Consider the following 18,875-nt stretch of genomic DNA (forward strand, 5'->3'; position numbering starts at 1 on the left):
GTCAAAGAAAAGACTACACTACAATTTGCTGTGACGCTAGTTTTGATACTTTTAACTCACTTTATCATGTTAAGCATTTATCAATATTCTTGGATGCTGTACCAATACGTTTATTCTAAATAAACATCATCTAAGAATCATGTGGGAAAAGACATGCAAATTATAACTCCTCAGGTGCCATAATTTGGAAATGACAATTAGGATAGTTTCTTCCACTTTAAGGGGAGAGGGAGAGAAATTGAGCTACTCCATCTTCAAAAATGTAAAGAAAGCCTCGAGCTCAGAGGCACAGCCCTCAGCGGCACAGCCCTCAACCGGTGAACACGTGTCCTGTGGAAGCCTGGCCGTATAGGGACAACTCCAATGACAATGCTCATTTTAGCACCCTGAACTGATGCTTTGCTTTCTACGAATTAGACATTCTCCTATTCGTGTTTAATGAAAGTATCTCTCAGTTGCTGTTTGAAGATAATGTAATTAGGGCCTGAGACCAAGGCCAGCAAGTGCACAAGAAAATGACAGTCAAGAATGTTCTGGAGGAAAGTTGCACAGATTCCCCCAGTGCCTCTGCCCTTCTTCCCTGTTAACTTTGAACAGGATACACTGGCTCCCTGCCGGTCTCAGGAAATCGGATCCACTTTAGTGCTGCACATGTTCGGTCCTGTACTTATTCTGGGGGTTTCCTGAGCCATAGCTCTGTCTTCGGAACCACACAGAGAGCACCTGAAGGCAGCCACCTTCCCTCATGCGTGGTGGCCAAGGGCACCAGCTCTGGGGTCTGACAGGTGGGTCCAGCCTTATCGCCACCACCTTTTAGCTATGGGAACTTGGCAAGTCACCAACCTTCACAAGTCTCAGTTTTCTCATCTCTAACTGAGGATAATTAATGCCCCATTCTACTTTGGTAGAATGGAAATAATTAAGATACATTCAGTATAGATTGAGCCATTTGAAATTGCCAACATTTGACCTGCAAAAATAGCAGTTGCATGGGGTTGAACCCAATCCTTAGCACAGAACCTGGCACGTGATCATTCAATAAGTGGTAGCTTCTATTGAGATTCTCAGGCAGTGTGGAGGGCACTGTAGGTACTCACTAAGGCAGGACTGATCACTTTAGGTTGATAATTGACACGTGGGCTTGTGATATGGAGATTCTACCATTGCAAAGTTTTGTCATTCATTCAACACCCAGTTAGTCTTAGGTGAGAGCCACTGTGCTAGGCAGCAGGGATGTAAATGGAATGGAAAAAGAGAGTCCCTCAAAGTTTATGCTTTAGTGAGGGCCAAGGGTCAGTAAAGGGGTGCAATAGAGTGAGACAGCGTGAGGAGGGGGGCTGTGCTGAAGTGTCAGTAAAGGGGGCTGTTTAGAACACAGCAGGCCTGGGGGTATGAGGAAAGAGTGGTCAGTTCAGCTGGTATTTACTGGACACTCTCCGTGTACCAGGCACTGTCCTGAGCTTTGTATATATTGCATTCATTCTTCAAATAACCTCGTCATAAAGATACTCTATGATCACCCCTATTTTACTAATAAGAATATTGAGGGAGAGAAAAGTAAAGAATTCACTCAAGACCATACAGTTAGAAAGTGGCAGGGCTGGAATCTGAACCCGGGAAATCTGACTGCAGAGCCCACGGGATTAACTATTATGGATTGCAGTGCAGTAAAATAGATGGAATAAATGCCGTGGGATATTTCCTTAACTCATTGCCTACCTCCTTTCCTCTCCCAGAAACTCAGTGATGCTATTCTTTTTTTCTGCTGAGGAAGATTTGCCCTGAGCTAACATCTGTTGCCAATCTTCCTCTATTTTGTATGTGGGTCACTGCCACAGCATGACCACTGACGAGCGGTGCAGGTCTGCGCCCAGGAACCGAACTAGGGCCGCTGAAGTAGAGCACACTGAACTTAACCACTAGGCCACAGGGCCAGCCCCAGTGATGCTATTTCTTTTTTTATTTTTTGTGAGAAAGATCAGCCCTGAGCTAACATCTGCCAATCCTCTTCTTTTTGCTGAGGAAGACTGGCCCTGGGCTAACAACCACGGCCATCTTCCTCCACTTTATATGGGACGCCGCCACAGCATGGCTTGACAAGTGGTGTGTTGGTGTGCGCCCAGGATTCGAATCGGTGAACCCCGGGCTGCCGCAGCAGAGTGCACACACTCAACCGCTTGCGCCACCGGGCTGGACCCCCAGTGATGCTGTTTCTTGATCAGTAGTATTGTTATTGCTCTCAGGGCACTGGGCTGGGTGGATGCAGTATGGTGGCAAAGGTCTTCTAGCCACTACCTCCATTCCTCAAGGCCTGTTCACAGTAGACTCATCTAACCAGAGCCTTAAGTTAATGATGGTGAAATGTGGTTAAGACCAAACAATGCTCTGTTGTTTCAGATAAAAGTTCAATAATGCTCTAGTCAATGACAGAGTTCCTATTATGTGTCAGGCACTGAACTTGGTGCTGTAGATAAAAGACAGGTAAGACCCTGTCCTTCTTCTCAAGGAACACATAGTATAGGGCAAGAGTGAGCCCAGACAAACAATTACAGGGTCATGTGGTACTATAATACAATTAGATACAAGGGCCATGGGACCAAAGATGAGGGGACATTTGAGCTTGTCTAGAAGAGCTGGAGAGGTTGGAGGACAGCCAGCTAAAGATTATGAGATGGAAACCAACAGAGGAGACAATTTTAAAAAAGAAGGAGTGGTCAACGATGTCATAAGACAGGATAGGACAAGTGAAGCCAGACTTGGAAAGTGTCCTTTGGATTTGGTGACCTCGGCCAAAATAGTCTCAGTTGAACAGAAGGGACAGCATTTGATGGTTGTTGGATGTGAGGAAGTGGAGGCTGGAGCTTGGCTGCTGAGGGCTGGTGCAGGGTTGATGGGGGAGCAGGGCAAATCCACAGGACGGACTCTGACACCTAGGGTGACCAGCCGACCCGGTTTGTTAGGGATTGATTGGGTTTTAGCATAGGAAGTCCCGCATCCTGGGAAACCTCTACTCGTGGAGAAGCCCACTAAAAAAATTCCTACAAAGATGACAGGGGCACCTGCAAATAGCCTGTCACTCAATGATGATTATTAGGGTCAGAGACCCAGAGTCTAAAGCAGACTTTATCACAAATCAGGTACTTAACTTTCTCACCAGAAAAACAAAGAGGGATCAACTAGGTACTTGTAGCCAGATGACATTCATTAATTTAAAAGACATTTACCGAGCACTTAATACACCCTGGAGGTACCATGTAACTCAGTACATTTGATTAATAAGGTCATATTGTAAGATTTCATTCCACTGGACCCTAAGGCCATTGGAACCTGCTTTTCCTCATCAGACTCACCTAGAATTATCATCCTGAATTTTCCAGTTTGATTTACAATTTCAGACACCGTGCTCATTTTTACTGGAGAAAACATTAAGTAAGGTCCCAGCATCTCTTTCCTCCATTCTCAGTTATCCTGCTGTGAGTCTCAGAGCACAGGCTGGTTGACAGGTGAAACTAGTAGCACCTTATGGAGATTCCAAGGCCTTCTCTCTCTCTCTCCCTCTCTCTCTCTTTCTCTGTGCCCATGTGAGGCCAGCTGAAGACCCTTTCAGGAAAGGCCAAGGCCATACCCACCCTCTGTGATTACTGGTCACCACCAGGACATGCTGGGGTCCACCCAGTCCCAGAAGCCCCCCTCGTGATTCCTGTCCACTTGCCTTAGCTCTGAGGTGTTGATAACCTCGGGCACCAATACCCACTCTCTGAGTTGTGCAGATGCACCAAACATTGCAAAGAAGATTGAAGTTTGAATTATGCCTTAAGTGCCTTTTGGTAAGTGGTGCCAATAAAATGACAATAGCTGTTCTAAACATAATGTTACACTTCCCGCAGCTCAGAAGAGCATGTACCAAAGGCTGAATCACTTCCAAAGGAGGAAATGAAGTCTGTTTTCTGCATTTGGAGGGACTAATGATGTCTTGGGAGGCAGAATGACTAAAAATTATGCAAATTGTGTGACCCTGCTTCTCGGGATGTGTTCCAGGCCTCTAAGAGAGCCATGTTCCTCCACATCTCAGGACTGTTATAATCCTTAGTGTCTTAATGATATGGGTGGAAATAGTCATGCCTTGGTGAGTTAGGATTCCTGATGCAGTATTTACATGTTCTTCCCTTAAGCACTCAGATGCTGGGTCAATGAATCACTCAGCGGAGTGCGGGAAGGTGAACTTGTGGCTCTGCTAGCTGGCCTGGGAGATAAAACACCGAGGACGCAGGAGCGGAGGCGGCTCCCAGCGAACTCGCTGCCTAGCAAGGCCTGCTCTCTCATTTCCTCTTCACAGTATTCAGCCTTTCAGATTCTCGGGGATGTTTTCCTTAAATACCCATTTGGTGAGGTGTTCCATCCTTTGGCAGGAAACATGGATGCCCATATTAGGTCACTGCAATCCTGGTAATCTCTCTTGCTTCCTGACCCATAAAAAGCACTCAATTAATACTGGATAGATGGATGGATTGATAAATGAGTGAATGAAACTCAACCTCCTGCCTTCACTGTCCTCTGATAAAACCTACCTCCTGAGACATGAAAGGAAGACATGATGTGGTGACCTAACCAACAATTTGCCTGCAGATCTCAGCCCTACTCTTCCATTGAGAGAAGGGGGAATGCACCGGGGAAGCCTCTGTCTGCAGAGGAGGAGGCGGTGACCATTAGCCTCAGGGCAGCCACTCAGCCCAGGGAGCCATAATGGCCAGAGCTCAGGGCACTGCTTGGAATTAATGGCTGGCTGGGAAAATGGCCCAGGACACAGTAAGGACCATTAAGCCCAGCCAGTTATTAATCCCCAGTAAGAGCTTGATGCCAAGGTCATTAGAGCTGTTGTGAGGTGAAAAATGCCCAGGAAAGTCTACAGCGCACGGACGACTTACCCGCCCTCCAGGCCGCTGATGCTCGGAGCCGCAGCCCAGGCCCCAGGAGCATGACGCACAGAAGCCTGCGGGAGGCGGGCGGGCTGGCTATCTAGAGGGAGCGTGCACACACAGACATGCGTGCACACGTGGAGCTCACCGTTGTATTTTTGCTGTCACTTTTGCTTTTTGATAATGTGTAAGCATTTGTCATTATCCCAGTACCTGGGACAGTGTCTGCAACTTAGTGGGAGCTTGTGCCAGTTTTAGAATATTTTAGGAGGTGTGAACGAGTCTCTTTCCACCGCTGCCCACCCCCAGAAAAAACCCCAAGATCAGGGAATAGGGGAGAATGACAACTCTCATCACAACTTCCTCCTTTGGGCTGTGGCGACAGGAGCAATCCCTGTTTGGGAAGGCACGCGCAGGGAATGAAGGTCTGATTTCTGTCACAGCCCAAAGTGTAAGAGCAGAAGGAACTCTCCCTGTGACTCAGCTGACGCCTCCTGAGCCTTTCTTAAGAGAACAGACCAGGCCAAGTCAAATTAAACTCGACACCTAAAACACTCAGTGATGTCCTTGCAAATATTTGCAGCATGGCCATCTCAGGCTTCACTTTTTAAAATTCTGATTTATTTGGCAGAAGGAAAGGTACCTTCGAGCATAATGTCCATTAGCTCAGTAATGAGACCAGTCTTGCTCTGGGAGCTGCCTGTTGGTCTGGAGCAAACATAAGAAATATTAAATAGTTTCAGGTGTTTCAAGAATCTCTGCACTTTCCAATCTGATGTTTTCCTGTAATTACTGGGCTTTTATTAGCTGTCAGTCTCAGTTCAGCCTGACACTGGCTATAAGCCACTCTGATTATTTAATGTGATTCACTAGAAAATCTTCCAAGCTGCCCCTTACCCTCTTATTCAGTGACAAGCCCACCCACCAGCCTTCACTGACAAGAAGTCCTCCTCTCTCCACCCAGCGCCACCTTCCCTGAATTCCATCTACTGCTGGCTAAGGACGAAAAAGCTCCATGGGTAGGAGGCAGTACCGAGCAGTGTTTAAAATACGGCCTTTGGAGTCACTGGCTTTGAATCTGCTTCTTCCACTCATTAGGTGGATAATTTTGGGCCAAGTGGCTTAGATTTTCTGAGGCCCAGTTTTTTCATCTGTAATCTAAATATAGTAAAGCCAATCTCAATGAATTTTGCTGTCTCAATTAATGGTGGGCCTTCCATCCAGTTGCTCAAGACAAAATTCAAGGATCATTCTTGATACCTCTCTTTGTCTTCCCCCTCCAACTCAGACAATGCTACTGGATCTATCCCTTACATATATCCCAGACCTCCCACTTCCCGCCATCCCTGCTGCCGCCACCTTCCTCTAAGCCACCGCGATCCCTCTTCAGCTCCTGCTGCACACTCTTGCCTCTTAACTTGACTTCCCTCATTCTGTCCCTCCTCTGCATTCCTGTCTCCAGGAAGCTGCTGGGCTGACCTTTAACATGTAAATCAGATCATGCCACTCATCTTCGAAATCCTCCAATGGCTTCCTGTTGCACCGGGAATAAGAACCTAGACTCTACATCAAACTCTTTGCCATGGTGCTCAAGATCCGCAGCTTCTGTTCTTGTCTCTCTCCAGCATCATCCTGTGCAGAGCTCTCCATGACTGCGCTGCTGTTTCTCCAGCGCCTGCTGTCTGACGGGATTTCTGTTTGCTGTTCTCCGCTGCCCCAGCCACTCTGCTCCTGATCTCTGCAGGCGGCTCCTTCACAGTCTTCTGGTGTTTCCTCAAACTGCCTCCCCAGGGAGGCCTTGCCTAACTACTCCATCTCCCCTGCCCTCCTTTCTCATCTCCTGTCATTCTCTCCATTATCGAGGTTTATTTTTTAAAACTCATGTATCACTACCTAAAATAATCTTAATTATGGCTTGTGTGTTTACATGTTGATTGTCTTTCTTCCTTACTAGAATGTAAGCTCCACTGTCTTATTCACACTGTATCTTCAGCACCAAGGACAGTGCCTGGCGGGCCGGCCCCGTGGCTTAGCGGTTAAGTGCGCGTGCTCCGCTACTGGTGGCCTGGGTTCGGATCCTGGGCGCGCACCGACGCACCACTTCTCCGGCCATGCTGAGGCCGCGCCCCACATACAGCAACTAGAAGATGTGCAGTTATGACATACAACTATCTACTGGGGCTTTGGGGGAAAAAAAAAGGAGGTGGATTGGCAATAGATGTTAGCTCAGAGCCGGTCTTCCTCAGCAAAAAGAGGAGGATTAGCATGGATGTTAGCTCAGGGCTGATCTTTCTCACAAAAAATAAAAAAATAAATAAAAAAAGAACAGTGCCTAGCACAAAGAAGAAACGCACCAAATATTTTTGAGTGAATTGTTGAATGATAAGGCGTATAGCACTTACCACAGTGCCTGGCGCATCAAGAGTATGAAATAGATGTGCTTAAGTATTTAAGTATCCCCATTTTGCTAGTAACCAGTTCCTGATCGGTTTTTTTCTTTTTTTTTGCTGAGGAAGATTTGCCCTGAGCTGACATCTGTTGCCAATCTTCCTCTTCTTGCTTGAGGAAGGTTCGCCCTGAGCTAACATCTGTGCCAGTCTTCCTCTATTTTGTATGTGGGTCACTGCCACAGCACGCCTGCCGACGAGCGGTGTAGGTCTGCGCCTGGGAACTGAAGCCGGGCCACTGAAGTGGAGCGTGCCGAACTTAACCACTAGGCCACGGGGCCTCCAGTTCCTGATCTTTTTTGTCTGAGTAAAGCACGATGTTTGGAATCTCCTGCATACGTCACAACAACCTTCAGCACTAGGTGACCTTCAAAGAGAGGCCTAGGAAATCCCAATAGTTTATATGTTTTTATTTAATTGCATTCCATATTTTAAATGTCTTTTAACAACTTTATTGATATATAATTTACATGCCGAAAAATTCACCCATTTTAAACATAAATTCAATGATTGTTAGTATATGTACAAAGTTGCGCAACCATCATTGTGATCTAATGTTAGAATATTTCCATCGTCCTGGAAAAAAACCTCATGCCCGTATATAGTAACTCTCCATTCCCACGCCCAGCCCTAGGCAACCACTGATATATTTTTTGTCTCTCCAGATTGGTCTTTTAGGACATTTCACATAAATGGAATCATACAATATATAGTCCTTTGTATCTGGCTTTTTTCATTGAGCATAATAATTTCGAAGTTCATCTATGTTGGAACATGTATCAGCACTTTGTTCCTTTTTCTTGCTATAACATCCCATTGTATGGATATACCAAATTTTGTTTATCCATTCACCAGTTAATGGACATTTTGGTTGTTTCCATTTTTTGGTTTCTATGAATATTATAAACATTCTTATACAAATCTTTTTGTGGACATTTGTTTTCATTTTTCTTGGGCAGATATCCAGGAGTCGAATTGTTGGGTCATAAGGCAATTTTATGTTTAACATTTTGAGAAACTTTCAAACCGTATTCTAAAGTGGCTACACCATTTTACACTCCGCCCTGCAATGTATAAAAATTCCAATTTGTCTACATCCTTGTCAACACTTGTTATCGTCTCTCTATTTGATTATCACCATTCTAATGGGTGAGAGGAAATATCTCGTTGTGCTTTTGATTTGCATTGTCCTAATGACTAATGATGTTGAGCATCTTTTCATGGGCTTATTTATGTGATTAGTTTTCAGGTTTCTAATTCCATCTGTTACATCCCACCTCCACCTCAAATAAATCACACAAAAGGTAGGTGATTCTACTGAAGTCTGAGTCAACATCATATTGACTTTTGCAGAAGTCTTGTGTGTGCAGGACCCACTAGCAGGAGGAGGGTGGCTGGTCTGCATGTATGGAAAATACAGAGAAAGAGGGGCCATTTAATCAAGACTTTTAAGTCAGGAGAGGTAAATTCAAAATAAAATAAGGTGAGCAGTGGCTGGGACATATTTTTATATTTAAACCAGATTTTGTAAAAATAGAACTACCATATGATCCAGCAATCCAGTTTCTGAATACATATCCAAAGGAAGTGAAATCAGTATTTTGGAAAGATATCTGCACTCCCATGTTCATTGCGCCATTATTTACAATAGCCGAGATATGGAAACAACCTAAGTGTCCATTGACTGATGAATGGATAATGTGCCATACATACAATGGAATAGCATTCAGCCATAAAAAAGAAAGAAATTCTGACATTTAAGACAACCTGGATGAACCTGGAGGACATTATGTGAAGTGAAATAAGCTAGATAGAAAAAGACAAATACTGTATGATCTCACTTGTATGTAGAATCTTAAAAAAAAAAAAAAAAGAGAAACAAGTCAAACTAATAGAGAGAGTAGAATTGTGGTTGCCAGGGGCTGGGGGTGGGGGAAAGAGGCAGATATTGGTCAAAGGGCACAAACTTTCAGTTACAAGATGAATAAGTTCAGGGATCTAATGTACAGCATGGTGACTATAATCAATAATACTGTATTGTATATGTGAAATTTGCTGAGAAAGTAGATCTTAAGATCTTAAGCGTTCTCACCACATACACACACACACACACGTATACACAGTCATGATGTGAGGTGATGGATGTGTTAATTAACCTGATTGTGGTAATCACTTCGCATTGTATACATATATCAAATCATCACATTATACACTTTAAATATATACAATTTTATTTGTCGCTTATACATCAATAAAGCTGGGTGAGAAAAAAAACAGATTTTGATAATTAAAGGTAGAAAATTCACTTTACCTGGTCATATTATATTCAAATGAGTTTCACAGAATTATAGAATAGCATCACTGGCAGGAATCTCAGAGATTATCTAGGCCAGTAATTCTGAGAGTATGGTTCCCAGACCAGTAACAACAACAAAGTCTAGGAACTTTCCAGAAGTGCAGATTCTCAGGCCCCACCCTAGACCTACTGAATCAGATGCTCTAAGGTGGGGCCCAGCCATCCGTGTGTGAACAAGTTCTCAAGGTGATTCTCAAGGTGAGAACCCCTGGACCTGGCCAGTACCCTCATTTGACAGCTGAAATTCAGGAGGTTATGTGATTTGCTCAAGGTTAAATGCCGAGGGCAGCACGTGGGATGCACCCCAGGTCTCCTCACTTCTAAAAATCTAAGAAATCCACCTATGTCCGTGGACTGTTCAAAATCACTGAGGACTCACTGGAAAGGAATCACGAATTAATAACGCACTTAAGATGGAAACTGAAAATGGAAGTGGTCTGGTGCAGACGGATGAATAAGAAAAAACATCCCTCATTTGACATGCCACCCTCAGCAGGGCTGCCTGCCTCTGCTCCATCTGCCTGCTGGTTCGGAATAAATGACAAGGAATAGCTACATAGCATCTAAACCCTCTATTACAGGGAAGATGCTGAAGGCCTCTGTGCATGGCTGGGGCTGCTCTTGCCCCAGAAGTTGGGCCTCTGGGGCTTCTCTGCAGCCGGAACAGCCCTTCAGAAGTACGGCCAGTCAGGACTCTCCCGTCTGTTATAGGTTAAATTGTGCCCCCCCCCACACACGGTATATGTTGAAGTCCTAAACCCCAGTATCTGTAAATGTGCCCTTATCTGGAAAAAGGGTTTTTGCAGATGTAATTAAGATGTACGTCAGGATGAAGTCACACTGGGTTAGAACAGGTCCTACATCCAATCACTGGTGTCCTTCTAAGAAGAGACTCGGAGACACACAGGGAGAACGTGATGTGATGATGACAGAGATTGGAGTGACGCACCTACTGGCCAAGGAACACTGAGGATGGTTGGAAACCACCAGAAGCTGGAAGATGCAAGGTAGGATTCTTCCTTAGAGTTTTTCGAAGGAGCATAGCCCTGCCAAAATCTTGATTTCAGACTTCTAGCCTCCAGAACCGTGAGAGAATAAATTTCTATTGTTTTAGGATACCCAGTTTTGGGTAATTTGTTCCGGCAGCTCTGGGAAACAAATACGCTGCCGCCTACAAAGTCTTTATTCTCTGCCTCACACACTCCCCCAGACCCCACACACCAATGCTCCTTCTCGTCTTGGAGCTTCCATCCTTATGGTTCATCCTCCACACAGCTGCCAGAATGAGATTTTAGAGCATAAAGCACACCACTCCCCTACCCTGCTTGAAGAATAAAATCCAAACTCTTTAGCTAGGCAGAGTCTCGCCTGCCTCATGGCCCTCGACTCATTTCACTCTCCATTCTCCAGCCCCATCCACACATCCATCTCCTTTCTGCCCCTGGGAGACATCAGACGTTCCTTCTGTCTCCGACCTTTGCTTCCCCAGGTATTCACATGCTTGGCTCCTTCTCAGGTCGCAGCTTAAAAGTCACCTCCTCCAGGGGGCCCTCGCTGACTGCCCTAATCAGAAGGGTCCTCCTCCACTTATTATATAACGAAGATATTAACCACTAATAACACTGACAAAATGTTCAACTAATGTGCCAGGCACTGTTTTAAGCATAATACCTACATCATCTAACTGAACCCTGAAAACAGCCTTGACAGGCACATTCTACCATTGTCCTTATTTTATCAGATGAGGCAGTTGAGGCACAAATTAATCACCTGTCATGATCCTATTTATTGTGTCTGGTACTTACCACAATCTCTAATGATTTACATTTTTTCTTTTTTTATTGTCAATCCCCGTCACTAAAACATGAGTGCCCTGAGGGCAGTGATCATGACCGTGAGTACACATGGCATACAGCAGGAGCTCAAGAGATCGTTAAAGAAATCTCCTAATACTTTTCTACCTGACTTTCTCGGCACGCAGTGGATTGTTTTTCTCTGTCCAAAAGGGGCGTGGATGAGTTGTCAGTGAGACAAGCCATTTCTAGAGCCAGTTTCTTCTCCAGAATGCTAGGACGATGGTGGATGTCACACCAGCTCACCCCAAAACCATCACGTAACTCCCCGATGTGAATTCCTTCAAAGGGCACTCGTATGCAATCACTTCCTCTCGGAGGAGATTGGATAGAAAGGCCCCTGTGCTCATTAAAACAAACAGAAAGCTGAATGTTCCTTAGAATAAGGCGACAGTTCATGCTGCCCGACAAGCCCGATTCCACAAAGGGGGCTTCCTTGGCTTCTGCTGCATTTGAAGGGGCCTTAAGAGAAACCCCGCATGGCCCACATCTGGGACATGACTGATAACTGATGGTCAAAGGCAAGGGAACTATGAGAAGGTGGGAGTTCCACATCTAGCTGAACTGAATGGGGAACAAAAGCTAAGGTTTCAGTTGACCAGATGAGAAAAGAATCTAGTTGAACAGAACACTAAATTTATAGCATGAAAGTGGAAAGAGCACTGGTGTGAGTCAGACTTGGGTTCAACTCTCAGTGCTGTCGTTTATTGGGAGGGACTTCCCTACTCTCAGCCTCAGTTTTCTCATCTGCAAAATGGCCATGGTGACACTCCATCAGCTGTCACTATTACTATTATCATGGCTTAATTATTACAGACACAATATGAACCTTCCTGAATAACCTGCTACCCCCTCCCCCTTAAGTCCAGGCACTCGCTGAGCCTGCTGACTCAACCTCCTGTGTCTCTGTTGAATTTGATCATTTCTCTCCACCTGTACGTTGCTTCCCCTGACCCCACGCCTGGTTCAACCCTCCCTCTTTGCTGGATCACTGCCGTGCCTCATAGCCCCTCCTCCCAGGGCATCCACTCCTGTTCTCCACACCAGCCAGGGTGGCCTTTCTAAAGTGCACGTCTAATTAGGACTTGCTTTTGCTTAGTATCCCTAATGTTAGGGATCCCTAAATCCTAAAATTTCTTAGTATCCTTCTGTTGCTTTGAGGATGAGGTCCTTCCAGTGGCTTACCAGGCCCTGATACCTTGCCAAGTCCCTTTGTACCCCCCAGCCTCTCGTGGCTCTCTACATTCCAGTGACATTGACTTTGACTTTGTAGCTCCTTGTGGCTCCAAGTGGCACTATTCATAAGGCTTTGCCTTAGGGCCTTTGCATATGCTTTCCCTGGAACCTGAGTCTCCTCAATTATAAACTAGAACAATAATACCTAGCTTGCAGAGTTATTTGGTGGCTTAACTGAGATAATAACAGCATTCAAGGTTTCCCTCCCCTGCCTCCTCTCTCCATCAATGACTTTTGTAACTCTTTCATCACTCATTCAAAGCATCATTTCCTCAGAAAACCTTCCCTTAACTCCAAGACTAGCTTAGCCTCTGTTTCTCCCTTTATAATTCTCATCATATGTGCAATCACTGATTCAGTGTCTGTCTTCCCCACAAAATAACAAGGTTCTTAAGAACTGGGTTCATGTCTGTATTGGGTTAGGTCACCATAATATCCCCAGGACCCAATATATAGTAGGTGCTCACTAAATATTTGCTGCACTAGTAACTAAATGCAGGTGAGAGGACTATTCCAGAACCATAGCCTCACCCAGGCTTTCTCTTTGGGTTTCCATTTCCATTTGATACACCCACGTGTAGACCCAGAGACAAACTCACCCAAAATACAATATTTAATGTGGCGCACATACTCATTCTTCTCATGAAGACTCAGTAGTACAAACCAAACTGATTACACTGTAACTTTACTTCTATTTGTTTTATTATCTAAGCATAGGGAAGTTTCCGGAATGAGTCATTATTTGAGGTTCTGGATAGTGTCTACCGCCAAGTAGCAAATAACCAGATTGTGTCAGTGTTGACACTTTGGTTCTCGAGCTGATGGTTTGTTTATTGAACTGCCCACTTTAGGGGCTCTGAGAGGGAAAGAATGCTCATCAGCAGCCTGGATAATAACTCAGCACCCCAGCTGGAAACACATGACTAAACAAAATCATAATTTTTCACTTTGCCAAGCTCGGTAAACACCATCGTGATGAGCTGCCAGCGAGACAGCCGTTAGTTAAAGAAATAAAGCACAAGGCTAGGAAGAGGATTATCGATGCAGGCACAGTCTACTCATGTGCTGACCACTGAGGGACATTAGCCTGGTGGACACATTGGGGAGGTACTTTGCCACCTGCTTTAACTGGCTAATAATGGTGCATCCTCTGGGCCACACCATGACTTACTTCGTATTAGTGAAAAATGACCTTTTTCTTTTTTTCCCCTTTCATTTGCTCAACACACAGTTATTAAGCACCTACTGTCTGTGTAATGGAACCTCTTGGGTAGCCTGCCCCGTACACAACTGCTCCTCTGGCTATACCCAGACTCGGAGAAGGGTTGTAAAATACAAGGAAGCTTGTTCCTGGCAAGAAGAGACAGAGGCGTCCCAGCTCCTTCAAGAATCCTGGGAGTGGATGAAGGCAGATAGGATCGGTAGCTTAAGTGAGTTCCAGTTAGTTCTTTTTTTTGAGAGGGGTGCTTTTTTTAAGAAACAGGGAAGATTTTTACCTAAACTTCTGCTTTCTTGATACTCCTCTTTTGGCTTCATCCATATATATTAGATCTTTCTTTAGATTAGGTTTAGGCATATCAGTAGATCCATAGCTCCTGGGAGACTTTCAGGATCCTGAGTCATGGCTCCAGCCGTCAGCTCCATGGAGATGGCTCCCATATTCTAGCTCCATCTGTACCTGGATTCCAACTCCCTGGAGTCCTGTGGGTTGTTTTTATTTCTATTGATGGTGTCAATAAAAAAATAAAAAACTAGGTACCATAAGTGCCAAAATAATAACAATAATGGCTACCAAGTTTAACAGAGACACTTTTTATAGTATTATTATTATCTCAGTTGATCCCAAAGCAAACCAGCAAGTTACATATTACCACCTTAGTTTATATTTAAGGAAACAGAGGTTCGAGGCTAAATTGCTGAAGATCGTAGAGCTCCGAAGGCACAGCCTGTGTTGGCGCTGGGGTCAATCCCACTCCCAAGTATGTGCATGCTCTGTCCGCATAACAGGCAAGACAGAGTTGAGTGGAAGCACTGAAAAGAAAAGAAGATTGAAGAGTCTTAAAAGAAGAAGAAAGAAAATCTACAGAGGGGAGGGACTAGTAGATAACAAGAATGGCAGGAAAACATAGAAAGCATTGGAAAACACCAAAATCAGAGGCATTGAGATGACACAGAGACTGCAAAAATTCTTAGATGGCCAGAAAGGTTAAAGAGGAAATTTAGCAGAACAGCCTAGAATTCTGGAGGCATTCAGTGCAGGAACAAACATTTCCACACCACTCAAAAGCCATCAGTATACAACACACTGCTTTATAATAAGTGACATTCATAATGGGGATCCTAAGGCATCAAGAAAAGCCTAAATTAAGTTAAGCTTTGTTCACTTAGGTAGGAAAGTATAAAATCAATTTGGAACCTTCAAAAATAATTTAGACAAATACGATTTGGTGCTAAAAGGGACTGTGCTTATGTTATTTTAAACCTCATTTGCTCGTAAAACTCGTTCCTCAACCATGCTTCAAAATGAGGTGCTAGACTACTTTGAAAAGTTATTGCTGAAGGGTAAATAAGCTTTCTTTCCTCACTCAGGTGTGATAGACTTTCCACCAAAATTCACATTGTAGTCACAGATGGGAGTGGCTGCTCAGTCTGGAGCTGCATCGCCTGTCTCCCTGCCTCTAGAGGGAGCCGTGTGCCTCCCAATGGAATTGGAGCAGAAGTCATTGGAGAACTTAAGAAGCAAGTCCTTCTCCACTTTCTTTCCCCTTCTGATGGCACAGTGAACTTGGAAGCCAGGTGTCAAAGATGGCCGAGCCAAAGAATGGAAGGAGACCAAGTCCCTGAATCATTGCTTGGCTGAGAGATATTAGAAACTCTCATTTTTTTGACTGAGCAAGAAAAAAACTGTCAGTTTTGAGCCATTATACTTTTTGTGGATCTGTTTATGAAGCAGGCAGTGTAGCTGCAATTCTTATATCAGGGAGCAAGGAGGGCTTCTTTGTTGTGCACTTGTTCTACTAAGTGGCTAGAGTGCAGGAACCATGTTTTCTGGCTAAAGTACAGTTCTGATCATATCACTTCAGTTCAAGGACCTTCCATAGCTTCCTATTACCTGCAGAGGGAAGTCTACCTTTCTAAACGTGACCCTCCATATCTTCTTTTTTTACTGATCCATATCAAGAACCATAAACTCTCCCAAACTGGACCACTGCTCATTTATCAAAATGTGCCATATTCTTGTCTTTGCCCTCTTTCTGGAATGCATTCCCAAGCTCCCCTGACTCCAGTCACTGAAAGCTAACCCACCATTCACGGGCCTGTAAAGGCCGTTTGATCAACAAAGTTGTCCTTAGTTCTGATTGCTTGGATTCAAATCTCAACACTTACCAACTATCGATGGGGGGCAAATTTCTCAACTTCCCTGTGCTTTTGTTTCCTCATCTATAAAACAATGGCCATGGTAGAACCTGCCTCATGAGGCTGCGAGGGTTCAATGAGTTAATCCACGAGGAGCCTCAACCTGCTCCTCTGCCATCAGCATGTCCCACGTCATCCTGCAAATCTTTTCCTCACCAATCTTGACCACACATGTGTCACCTCCTTGGGAGGCAGAGTCCCACACTGTTCCACAAAGTGGCTTCAGTATAGAAGATGCCTAATAAATCTTGGTTGAATCAATAAATATATGAATTTCTAAAGCTGCAGGAATTGGATTTCATCCTTCCATTAACTCATGATTTGCTCAGAGGCCTGTGATGTTTTCCTCCAGCTTCAATTATAATCAGAGAATGACAAGACCTTTTTTAACTTCCTAAAGTTCTGAAGAGGCTCTGATCATTTTTCTGACCTCCAATGATATTATTCACCCCTCAGTCATGGGCATTTGTTTTATTAGGTTTCGTTTTGGCTTTCAAGGCCTTAGACTGACTGAGTTGCTCTGGCCACGTTGAGCAGAAGCAGACACATCTGTCTTTTGTGCTTATTCCTGGACATGCCTGAGGTGTCAAGTACCCGGAGTTTGTCTTAAGAAGCCACAGGAGGGTTAAATAATTTGAGGCTGCAAGGACAAATATCCTTCAGAGCTGACAACGCAAGAAGCCAGGGCAGGGGTCACTGCAGGAAGGCACTGGTAAATACAGAGCCTGACAGACCGTATTCCCCACTGGTCTGGCCCGGCTCCTTTGCAGCTGCACTCAGGGCTGACGTGGTGTTTGTTTCAAAAATAAGACATACTTAGAAGGGATGCCAGGACTGTAAATCAGTCTTCAAACACAGGAGGACATGTCTCTCTAGAACATTATTGGTGTTCAAATATATTAAAACAGTGAAACTCCCCCATTCCTTAAATGATATCTCATATTACATTATTCCACCTCCTAATGGACTTTTTCCATTAGATGGTACGTAAAAACCTCACCCTCAACACATCTAAAGCTGAACTCATCTTCAGCTTCCCTAAGCGGCCTCTCTTCCTCTCGTGCGGGGAAGATCCCAGCCCCACCCAGATGCCCAAGCCCCAAACCTGGGAGTCATTCCTTCTCCCTCCCTTTCCTTCTCCACCTCAAGCAATCACTAAGTCTTGTTACCCTTCCTCCTCAATTTCTCTCAACTCTGTTCACTCCTCTCCATTCCTACTGTAAACACCTCAGTTCAGCCCTCCACCATCTGTCACCTAAATTACTGCGACTCTATTACAACTGTGGTTTATTTGTCAGGGTCCCTTGCTAGACAACAAATGCTTTGGGGAGGCTGTCTTATCCGCAGAGCTTAGCCTAGTGTCTGACACACAGTAGATGCTCAACAAATGGTCACTCATCTCAAGCTCATGCTTCCTCCAGTCATTGGAAGAGGCCAATGGGAAACGGAAGTAGACCTTCACCCTTGTCCCCAAGTGCAGATCCTCTGAGACGGGGTCCTAATCCCCATGCATGAAGGAACCTGAGCACTTCCAATCCATCTTCAGTATAAAGGGCAACACTTACTTTTGCTGTAAGAGATTAGAGGTCAGGGAATATATCTTTTGGGATTATTTACATTACAGAACCATGAAAGGACCCATAAGCACTGTGCACCGGGAGCTGGCACCGTTTTGCAATCCTCTACATCATTAACTCTTGTTACTTTCTGTCTTGGGAGTGGAGGTGAAGGAACTCTTTGTCAGCACCGCTCCTCGCAAACTCTTTCCATCACCCGGGGGAACATTCACACCGGAGCAAAGGGTTCTTGGGCAGCAGATGACCCAAACCACTGTGCCCCTGCCTGCAACCTTGGCCTGCCTTGCTCTTGATTATTTAGGGGTGGCCTGTGGAGCAATGCCCAGACTCCAAGAGTGTGTTCCACAACATAGCACTTGGATCTAATGCATTCCCATTCATTCATTCATTTAAAATATATTTCTAGTAGTTTACTATGTTCTGGGTACCATTCTATATGCTAAAGATACAAGAGGGAACTAACCAGACATCATCTTTGCCACCTTGGAGGCCACATACAAACTGGGGAGAAGGATAGTAAAACCAATAAACCAATAAAACATGTGCAGTGGTCGACCCTTGTGCCCCCTCTGCTGACTTTGGAGAGCCCTGGACATAAAGCTGCTCCTTGGTGCATGGAGCCGGGCTGTATTTCCTCCGTGTGGAGAGTCACTAAGGTTAGCCCTCTGAACCCCTCTCAATGACACCTTCTCAAGCCAGTGCCAAGGCTGGAATTAGGCCTCTGAATCCACCGCTCCACACAAAGGCGGCCCAGCCAGGACGCATGCATGTGCCTTTTAGAAAGCAATTTAAATGCAGTCGGCCATGCTGTGCCTTATCCGGAGACAGCAGGATAGGCGAGAAGGAGGAGGAAATTAATGCAGAGGGGCTGAGGCTGATCCAGAGTGCTCACAGGCTCTGAGCAGGAAGGTCCCCTCCCCTGGCCGAGAGGCCAGGAGTCTCTCCTTAATCACATTTCCCAGGGCGCTTTCTCCCACAAAAATGGCAGCGAACAAGCCAAAGGTGGCACGACTTTTACGAGGAAGAGAGAGCAGCCTGGGAGGTGAAGGACATTGCCCAAGGTCACACAGTGT

The 18,875-nt window shown here is 45.0% G+C and overlaps 1 protein-coding gene across 2 annotated transcripts in view; it reads right to left on the reverse strand.

The window, feature by feature from the left end:
• Nucleotides 1-18,875, reverse strand: part of ST6GALNAC5 (ST6 N-acetylgalactosaminide alpha-2,6-sialyltransferase 5) — a 171,702-nt gene that overhangs the window by 23,807 nt on the left and 129,020 nt on the right. The window lies entirely within an intron of this gene.

The sequence above is a fragment of the Ceratotherium simum genome, chromosome 2 (assembly GCF_057802395.1).
Source record: "Ceratotherium simum simum isolate JZ-2026a chromosome 2, ASM5780239v1, whole genome shotgun sequence".
NCBI lineage: Eukaryota > Metazoa > Chordata > Mammalia > Perissodactyla > Rhinocerotidae > Ceratotherium > Ceratotherium simum.